Source organism: Lepisosteus platostomus, chromosome 3, assembly GCF_059453375.1.
Source record: "Lepisosteus platostomus isolate fLepPlt1 chromosome 3, fLepPlt1.hap1, whole genome shotgun sequence".
In the NCBI taxonomy this organism is placed as follows: domain Eukaryota; kingdom Metazoa; phylum Chordata; class Actinopteri; order Semionotiformes; family Lepisosteidae; genus Lepisosteus; species Lepisosteus platostomus.
In genome coordinates, this window is record NC_142613.1 from 60683688 (window position 1) to 60693516 (window position 9829).

The window sequence follows — 9829 nt, forward strand, 5'->3', positions numbered from 1 at the left end:
AGAGGTGTGAAATGAAACTTCCAATGAATGGAGAAAATTTAAAAGAACAGTAATCTGTCGTTAAGGGAAGGGAGAATGTGTGATCCTAGCTGCAGAATAATTTTAGTTTCGGTGGTCTTTCTGATGTATGAGTTCGGAAAACCGTCTTTGAGAACACAGACGGAGAGATTAGAGTGGTCGTGGCCGTCAGAGGTGAAATGAGAAACAATGGGCTTGGAGAGATCTTTAATCTTCACAGCCCCGACGTGTTCTCTGAAGCGGTCTCCGAGTCTCCTTCCTGTTTCTCCAATGTAGATGGCTGGGCATTTACTGCAAGAGATACAGTAAATAAGGTTGCTGGAGGTACAAGATGCTCTCTGGGTGATCCGGAATTGTCCTGAGGGGCCTTGAATGAGTGTGGTGGTGGCTGTGTACTTGCAGGTGATACAGCGAGCTCTGTTGCAAGGGAAAGTGCCTGGTGTGGATGGTTGTTGAGGGCGGTCAAGGGAGCTGTGAACAAGGAGGTTATGCAGATTAGGTGGTCGGCGATATGAGATGATAGGGCGATCAGAAAAGAGGGCCCCAATGGAGGGACCATCCTGTAGGATGGAAAAGTTCTGGTTAATGGTCTAAACTGCTGATAAGAAGGGAAATGGTGGTAGGGTCCTGTTGGAGAGGGAGGTAGGCAGAAGTGTCAGTTATCATTATCATTGCACAAATATTTGCAACTCAACTAAATATGTGGCATTGTTAAGGGTTGTTAAGTTACAATATTTTTGTGATTTTGTGCATTTATTATTTATTTAGGTTTGCTACAGCAAAAGGTTTAAAGGTACACACAAAATCGAATCTATCTAGGACAGAGAGTAGGTTATCTACGGCAGGCTTTCTAAGAAAGCATTTATGGACCAAGTTCTAGGCCACTTCAAGAAAATGGTAGACAAAATGTTTAGCTTCACTAAGCTAACAATTGAGCATGATGGTTTGAGATGCCTCCTTTTGTTTGCAACTTGTCTTAGGTTATTATGCACTGTTTATCTGTATATAGTAATAGATCTTGCAGATCACATGTACTGTGTTCAAAGACTGAAAAGAATACATACAGTAGATGCAGGATAATTCTGGGTCAGCAATTAAAATCTGTCATATTTTCTATTTTAAAATCCAAAACAAATACATATAAAATACACCACACTGTGCATGGAAGTTGCATGTGATTTTTACTTTGGGCTACAGATTGATTTAATATTTATGTACACTTTGGCATACTTTCATAATTTCTGTTGCAATGTTTGGATAGATCTTTATATCAATTATATACTAAACCCCAAAATAACTACTTGGCCAAATGGCCTGCTCTTGGTTGCAAAGTTCTTCTTAAACTCTTGATATGTTCAGTCATCATGTCAGTAAAGAAACAAATGCATATTAAATTCACACAATAACCCTGGGGACAAGTTTAATTAAAGTTGCAATTCCTAAATTAATGTGGAATTTCACCTCTCCTGCCATGATAATTTCTCAGCATACTTAGCTGACCTTTCCTTTTTTAATTTGTGAAACCTCCTTCTTGCATGACAACCTAAGAAGCCTGTCAACACTTGATCCTAGTAACCAATTTTGTAATCAGCACATTATGTCTTCTGAAAACTTCAACACAAGAATGCTTCAGTTTGTGTCTTAGTGTTTTTTTTATCTCGGAGCACCTCCACTTCTTGCAATCCGAGAGAACTCTAATCATAGTCTTCTTTCTGCTAGACACACCTGAAGAAGGCTTCACAGCCGAAACGTGTTTTCTCTCATCTCTTTTTTCAGCATGGAATAAACCTATGACTTGTTCCTTTGCAGACTACGCATGCTGACGCTACCCACCTGAACTAATCCTTTCTGCTAGACATACTGTATCACAGAATGAGGAGCCTGCTTTTCTATTGACAATACTTTCTCAGACTACTAGCAGTTCAGAAAGAGAAAGTATTTTAGTCACATTTGTTAAAATAAATTAATCAGGTAAATTTGTTTTAAAATAAATTCTGGAAAAGGATGCAAACCAAAAGCAAAGAAAATCTGAAAAATGGGATCAAACAATCATATTTTAAAAATGCAGATTTTGTAAAACTGTCCCCCACCCCCTACCTGTGAACGTGAATAAGTTTCAGTTTCAGTTTTTACAGTCCTAACGGAGCACAAACAACACACTTGTTTTGCCGTTAGTTAAAAGAGCTTTGTATTCATTACAGCATAATTTAAAGAAGACATTAATTGAGGAACCCAGGAGAATATCGAGTTAACATGAATGATCAGGTGAGTTATTTTTCTTTCATGTATTATTCAGTTTTAAGCAATCAGCAAGCTGTAATGTTGGTGGGCAGAATTCTGTACAGTAGACAAACCTCTAATTTAGAACGATTAGCGATGAATTAGAAGATCAAATCATAAAATACAAATACTTTGTCACCAATTGAAAAATTTCAGTATTTCATTTTTAACTTTCTGTTTTGCTATTCTGTCCGATATCCAACAGCATTTGTACTGTATTGCATGTGCTCTCTGGCAAGATTGCTATATTAATCCCAGCATTGACTTTGAAAAACGTTTGTGCTCCCATCATTTATCTTGTTCTCAGATGTGTCTAGATAAAAAAAAAATAGGGATTCCTTTGGTGTGCATAAACGTTTTCCACGCTTCCAAATCAGCAATGCTTGTTAGGAGTTTGCCATTGTTAAGGCCATATAGCTCAAATATTGTAATATGTCGTCTAAAATACTTCCTCTCTATTCATGCTGCCTTTGATTCTGTTAGAAGATCTGTTGGCACACAGGGGCTATTTATGACTTTGTTCGTTTTATATTAATATAGCACTTTGTTGTTGAATTTTGGGGGGTTAGTACGTTTTAGATCGTAAGTGATTAATGTAGTCCAAATAGGTAGGTGCGTCAGCATGCGTAGGCTGCAATGGAACAAGTAAAAGTTTATTCCGTCGTCTACACACCCGAAGAAGGATCCAAAGTCGAAACGTTGTGTTTCTTTTCTTCTCTTTTCAACATGTACTAAACCTTTACTTGTTCCATTGATGAATGTAGTATCTTTTATGTGTTCCTAATTTTTTTAACGAATTCTTAAAAAGTATTGGACCAAGCCCATAAACTAACCTTAATCCTAACTTGAATAAAATGCAGAGCACACAGTACTCTTATGATAGCAGCTCTGAACTGTCTTCCAGTGAAATATAGAATTCAATTTAAAATCCTGTTGATTACATTTAAGTAGCAAATATAATGACCCAGATCTGTTACCTGCTATCAGTCTTGCCATGCTTTGAATTTAACAGCTTTCATGAGTGGCTGTACTTGGGTTATCTAAAAGTTAAACTTACAGTAGATAGAAAGGAGAAGTGTTTTTGTGCTTGGGCTCTGTGGTTGTGGAATTCAAAGCCTGAACATTGGATTCAACCGCATTGACTGTTTTTAAATTTAGGGTTAAAACTGAAATTCCTATTTGTATGATATATTGATATTTTACAGCTGTTAACATATTTTATCCGTTTATACAGTTTAAGCATTTTTGTCATCTGTAGACATTTATTTTACTTATAGCAAGAAATAATAAAGTATTAATAATACATTTTTGTCTAAACAGCTCTTGTATCTTGATCAAATAATTATAGCAAGTTATGTAAGAACATGAACTTGTGTTTCTTTACTTCTCTTTTCAACATGGACTAAACCTTTACTTGTTCCATTGATGAATGTTGTATCTTTTATGTGTTCCTAATTTTTTTAAATGATTTCTTAAAAAGTATTGGACCAAGTACGGCCAGAAACTAACCGTAATCCTACAGTAACTTGAATAAAATGCAGAGCACACAGTACTCTTATGATATAAGCTCTGAACTGTCTTCCAGTGAAATATAGAATTCAATTTAAAATCCTGTTGATTACATTTAAGTAGCAAATATAATGACCCAGATCTGTTACCTGCTATCAGTCTTGCTGTCTGTAGACGTTTATTTTACTTATAGTAAGAAATAATAAAGTATAAATAATGCATTTTTGTTTTAACAGCTCTTGTATCTTGATCAAATAATTATTAAGTTATGTGAGAACATGAAAAATAAAGGTCAACTGAGGAGAGGGGTGACCCATCTAGCCCATTTGGCAGTTGATAGCTAATTCATTGAAGAGTAGCCATGGTAACGGGTTCAACCGTATGGCTGGGAAGCTTGTTCCAGTCTCTCACACCCCTTTAGGTAAAGAAGTCGTTATGCCACGTCCCCGGAGGAATCGGCATTCCACCTCACATTCCATACACAGTTCCACAGTTCTCACACTCTTCCCCGTGCTCAGTATTAAGGTTTTCCTGGATAGAGCTACTCCTAGTCTCATTGTTATTCACTACTTGGTTTTTGGCTTCCTGACCCTAGTTTGCCCTCTGTCTACGTCTCCTGGTTTCGGTTTTGGTTTTGACTCTTGGCTCCCTTACAGATTACGTCTCCGCCTCTGGTTATTTGTACTTTAGCACCGGCTAGTTTACCTATGGCTTTCGGACCTCGGATTGTTCTTTCGACCACGCCTTTTGGAGTTTGCCCTGGTTTTCTGCCTAGGGTCCTCACTACTGATTCCTAACAGAAGTGCCTCCTTGTTACACAAAAACATATTTTTCTTTCCATTCATTTTGAAACTGTCAAGCTTTCCTTGGCTGTGATATTTTTTTAACTGAAAGCGTTTTAGCTATACATACTTTATCACACTCATGGGTTTCTTAGCGTACTTACAGAATATCGTTGAGAGACAACAAGTTAATGTCATGGCAAGGAAACTAGATTAAACAGGACTGGAAGCTACCATGCAGAGCACCAAGTGGCCCTGATGTGATTCTCATCTCTTAGTTCAGTGTCACACCATTGGCACATCAACATTTCTGCACTTCCTGGATTTACATGGCTACTAAACTACCAAACAAGCAAGATAGGATTAACAGCCACCTCTTGTTTGCAGTCCTTTATAGGGTTCTAATAAAATTCTCAATTGTTTAAACTACACATTCATGAATGACATATTATATAAATTGATTTCTTGAAGAAAACCAGAAAAGAAAGGGATATTGGAAATCTGAAACTTTATATAAGTGTTATTATATGTACTGTAAATTATATACTAAATGTGTGAATACTATATCCTGGCATCTTTAGATGTGGAATAACAATATGTTTTGCAGAGAAAAGAAAGCCACAATCAATACCAACAGATACAATAATCACAACTTTAAGTTTTCTGTATATGTTTTGCCACTGTATCTTTCAACTATGTCATTCTCTAGAGCTATTCAAAAAGCCAATTTTTTAAGATTCAAAAGACAGCAAGAGCTCTGCAGACTAAATCTAAATCACATTTTTAAGATTGAGGAAATGTGAAATGAATGAATTAAAAAGCATTGAAAATTAATACAGTGTAAACTGTAAGAAAAAAAACTGTAATAGAATTGATAAATGTAATAGAATTGATTAAAAAAATATATTTCAAATGTAGAAGGTTCACTAGAACCTGGCAGAAAACACAGACCTAAACTGTAACATTATGGACAATCTGAAAATAATGCTTTCCATTATTCTTAATATCACTGCTTGAAGCTTTGTTACAATTTTGTATCAAATCTTACCCAATCTCAGTTTTTTGTCAGAAAACTGTGTAAAGAAGATACCGCCAGCAGCTAAGTACAGTACAAATGTAATTCTAAACTTGGAGTGCTATCTGGGTGGAGTTTGTATGTTACCCCTGTGTTCATGTGGAATGCCTCTGGGTGCTCCAGTTTCCTCCCACAGTCCAAAGACATATTAGTGGGTTAATTGGCTTCTGAGTAAGATGGCCTTGGTATGAGTGAGTGTGTGTCTGAGTCTGTCCTGCAGTGGATTGGCATTCCACCCAAGATGTATCCTGCCTCACACCCGTTGCTTGCTGGGATAGGCCACCGCGCCTTTGCAACCCTGTATTGGATAAAATAGTAAGAACATTTATGGATGTATTATTGTGATTCAGAAAGGCAGCAAAGGCATTGGGATCGTAAATCTTGAATGAATTTTCCAGAATTTCCAAATCATTTTATTTAAATTGTTTCCCTGTATGGCTATGAATGGCATAATTATCACCATATATTAATATTTGGTATTATATGGTGAGGTTCTCTACCAGGATCTTGTGATTTTGTACATTGTTGTATTAATGTAAGCCTAAACAACATAAAACCTAATACATGTTGTTTTTGTTTTGGTTGCAGATCCTACTCGAGGTGCGTATGATTTTAAAAGTTCTTAATCTATTAAAATCCATTTCCTAGATTACTTGCAAGTGTTATGCTAGTAGTCTGAAGTGTCTTTTTAAAGTTAAGAGTCATAATAAGCAAGTCATAATCTTCATTCTATCTAGGAAGATTATGACCTCAGAAGAAATGCTAGTCTGAACATTTTTGCGCTATTTATCAATTTCAGAACAATGTAAATTATTGAAAAGAAAAATTCAAAATATATTCAAGAAATTTTGAATGGATTTACATTATCATGAATGGGTGTATCCTGCCTTGCGCCCATTGCTTGCCTTATTATGGATAAAGCAGTTAGAAAATGGATAGATGGTATCTTATTGTTCTTGTTCAAGACTGTACCGTGGCACAAAAAAAGTTCTGGTCATAAAATATTGGGTATACAGGTAACAGTAATTTGTTTCTTGTAATGTATGTAATGATACTGGAAATCTTTTTTCCAATGTGGTTTTATGTAAGACGACCAATAAAATTAAATCTTTTTCTTTCTTTTACAGATCCTAATCCCCGTGAGTATTTTTTGTAAAATGATTTTTTCTGTGCAATCACAATTTTATATTCGATATTGTATATGACTATTTAAGTCATCTTTACTCAGATCTTTCTTAGTCATTTAAATCCGTCGATTGTGCAGTTACAGTATGTAGTGTTATATAGTGTTTTCAACATTATAATAATTCTTTACATGTATATAGTGTTTTTTTCTGGACTCTCCCGAGGACTCCCCTCCACCACCACCAATGTGCAGCACCACCTGGATGATTTGACGGCAGCCATAGTGTGCCAGAACGCTCACCACACATCAGCTATCAGTGGGGAGGAGAACAGAGTAATGAAGCCAATTCATAGTTGGGGATTATTAGTAGGCCACGATTGGTAAAGGCCAAGGGGATATCTGACCAGGACACTGGAATAAACACCCTTAATCTTTTCAAGAAACGCCTTGATTTTTAATGACCACAGAGAGTCAGGAAGCCAATGCCGTCAGGCCACTCCTGGACTCGCTGTCAGGTGTCCGTCTTCCAAAACTGAGCCCAGATTGGTAGGAGCGTTTGGCTCTTATAGGAAGTGGCTGGAACAGGAGGCAGGTGCAAGGAATGAACAGAAACAAGAAAGAGCCGGAGCGCCCTTTAGAGGATGGAATTACGATCGCGACACGACTACACCACTTAGCAATTATAAAGGTTGCTAGGCCCCTTATCAGCTTGGCACAAGCTCTTTCCCTCTCCCACAATCACCAATGCACTCATAGAAAAGAGAATTATCCTATACAATATCCCATTTATTTCAGTCTATCATTCTACTCATTACACATAATGCAATACAGTCACCAGAGTAATTTACTGAATGAACAGTACAATGAAACCCCATGGAACTCAGTTACCAACATATGTCCTCAGTGAGAAAACCAGAAGCAGTTTTCTCTGAAACCAGCTCCGGTCGGCAACCTGGTGTCTTCCATCACACCAAGGAACAGTGAATGAAACTGTACTCCTTAAACTGAAACTCTTTAGGCAGCGTCTCCAGTCCTGATCTTCCCCAACAACATGGTTCCCTGCTCTCCTTGATTTATCCATGTCCAATCCATGTAGGAGGGGAGGAAGATGATGCTGGAGCCTTCCTCAGCTGTTCCCTGTAGATTCCACAGTGTCAGTGTCTTGTACTAGGTCCAACTGCAGTGATCTATCCCACAAAACTCCTCTTCTAAAAAAAATCCACTTTATGTACTGGGGCTTTTTATTTCTTTAAACAAAATCCCTCCTTCCTCTTTCCCTAGGGGGAGTACTCTTCGGTGTTTTGGTGTGGCTGCCCAAATAAGACTAAGTGTGTCGATGCACACATTGTTCAATCAGTTCCTGTTATCAGTCACACCAGTTTACCAACCTAGCGTCTGTGTCAAGAGGGCCTTTGATCAGTGCAGGAACTCCAAGGTGTAACTGGCAATTCACCTCCACTGTGCATTATTACTCAACATCACAAAACAGTACTACACATATCTAGATGTGATATCGTGGCCAATGGTCAAGGGGCAAGGGTAGCGGAAAGGCAAACACTCTAGTTTCAAGCTTCACAAATTTATAATTTACAGCCACAATGAATCAGACAACGTTATGTATAATCATATTTAAAGCCACCTTGTTTTTAAATCAACAGACATTGGCATTCATTAATAATGAAATTCAAAATTATTGTCTTTTCCAAAATTAGAAATACATTCTGAGTTGTGACTTATTGTTCTTGTTCAAAAATGTGCTATACCCAAAGGAAGGAAGGCGTGTTGAAAAAATCTTTTCTATATTGTTACAAATATAGAGGTTAAGAAAATAGAAAATACTGAGTGGGATAATCAATAATTAAATAATCAATATTTATATTATTAACAATAATATTTATCCAGTAATAGTATTTATTATCAAATAATAAAGTATAAAAAGATATATCACAAATATACCTGAGCAATTGGTAAAGTTAGAGGTAACAGAGGTCTTTGTTCTCTGGCACAGCTGTGATAGTTCAAGAGTAAAAATTCAGAGGCAAAATAGAATAAACAAATATTTATTAACAATAACACATACAGTACTAAGTAACAAACAACATACAACATACTAGTTACTCTACAAATAAGGTGTCTCAGAAGCCTTGTCCTTACCAACCAGAAAAGCCCAGACTGCTAAGACTGTACGACTATATAGTACCACTGTACTGTAAGTCCTATATAATAGATTTATTCCATGCTGAAAAAAGAAGAAAGAAAACACGTTTCGGCCATGGAACCTTCTTCAGGTGTTCTTCTCTTTTCAGCATAGATTAAACCTGAACAAGCCAACAAGAGACTTAAACGTGTCTTAAATAAATAAAACAGAATACAACCCAGAGCTAAATCTCTCTTCCTATAAATTTGGATGCTCCAAAGTAAATGGGATCTTTATCATTCTTTTTAAAGGAAATGTTTCCTAAAATAAAAGAATGGCAAGCCCTGTTAAACAAGTTTCAATGACTTGACTGGAATTCTGGTCTTTATGGTTGATTCGAACAAGGACCTCTTACCTGGCACGTTTCTTCCCCTCCCTCTCTCTTCTTTCTCCGTTTCCTCGTCCTTCTTCTCTTTCTCTATTTGTGTTCTTCTGCTTCTACTGTACCTACTGTACCTCTCTTTTATCCTGTGTTTCTGCACTGTTAATGACTAAATGTTCTACCGGAAGTTAATTCAAGTAAACCCAAAGGCGCCTTTTGATCACCTGGTCTTCCATCCATTATTTCTACTGATTGCTCTGGAGCCTAAGAAGTGGCTATTATGACTATTGTAATATCTGGAACAATACATATAATGTGATTCTGTCATGTTTATTCTCAAACCTGTCTGTTTTAGAAAATCATCTAGTTGAAACTGATGCACAACAACTGTCACATAATGATTCAGCCGCTTTTTAAATGAATTGCACTGTGTAAGTTTTTATTTTTGTGAAAACACACAGTAGTTTCATGTAAAAAAATGAACATTTTTGTTTCCTCTCCTTTCCAGGTCATAGGCGGT

The 9829-nt window shown here is 36.8% G+C and overlaps 1 long non-coding RNA gene across 1 annotated transcript; it reads left to right on the forward strand.

The window, feature by feature from the left end:
- Positions 1 to 1618: 1618 nt before the first annotated feature.
- LOC148675192 (uncharacterized) lies at positions 1619 to 8505 on the forward strand. The gene is made up of 3 exons (XR_015935465.1): positions 1619 to 2283; positions 6253 to 6264; positions 6792 to 8505. It is a non-coding gene; the product is annotated as an uncharacterized LOC148675192 (long non-coding RNA).
- The last annotated feature ends 1324 nt before the right edge of the window (positions 8506 to 9829 follow it).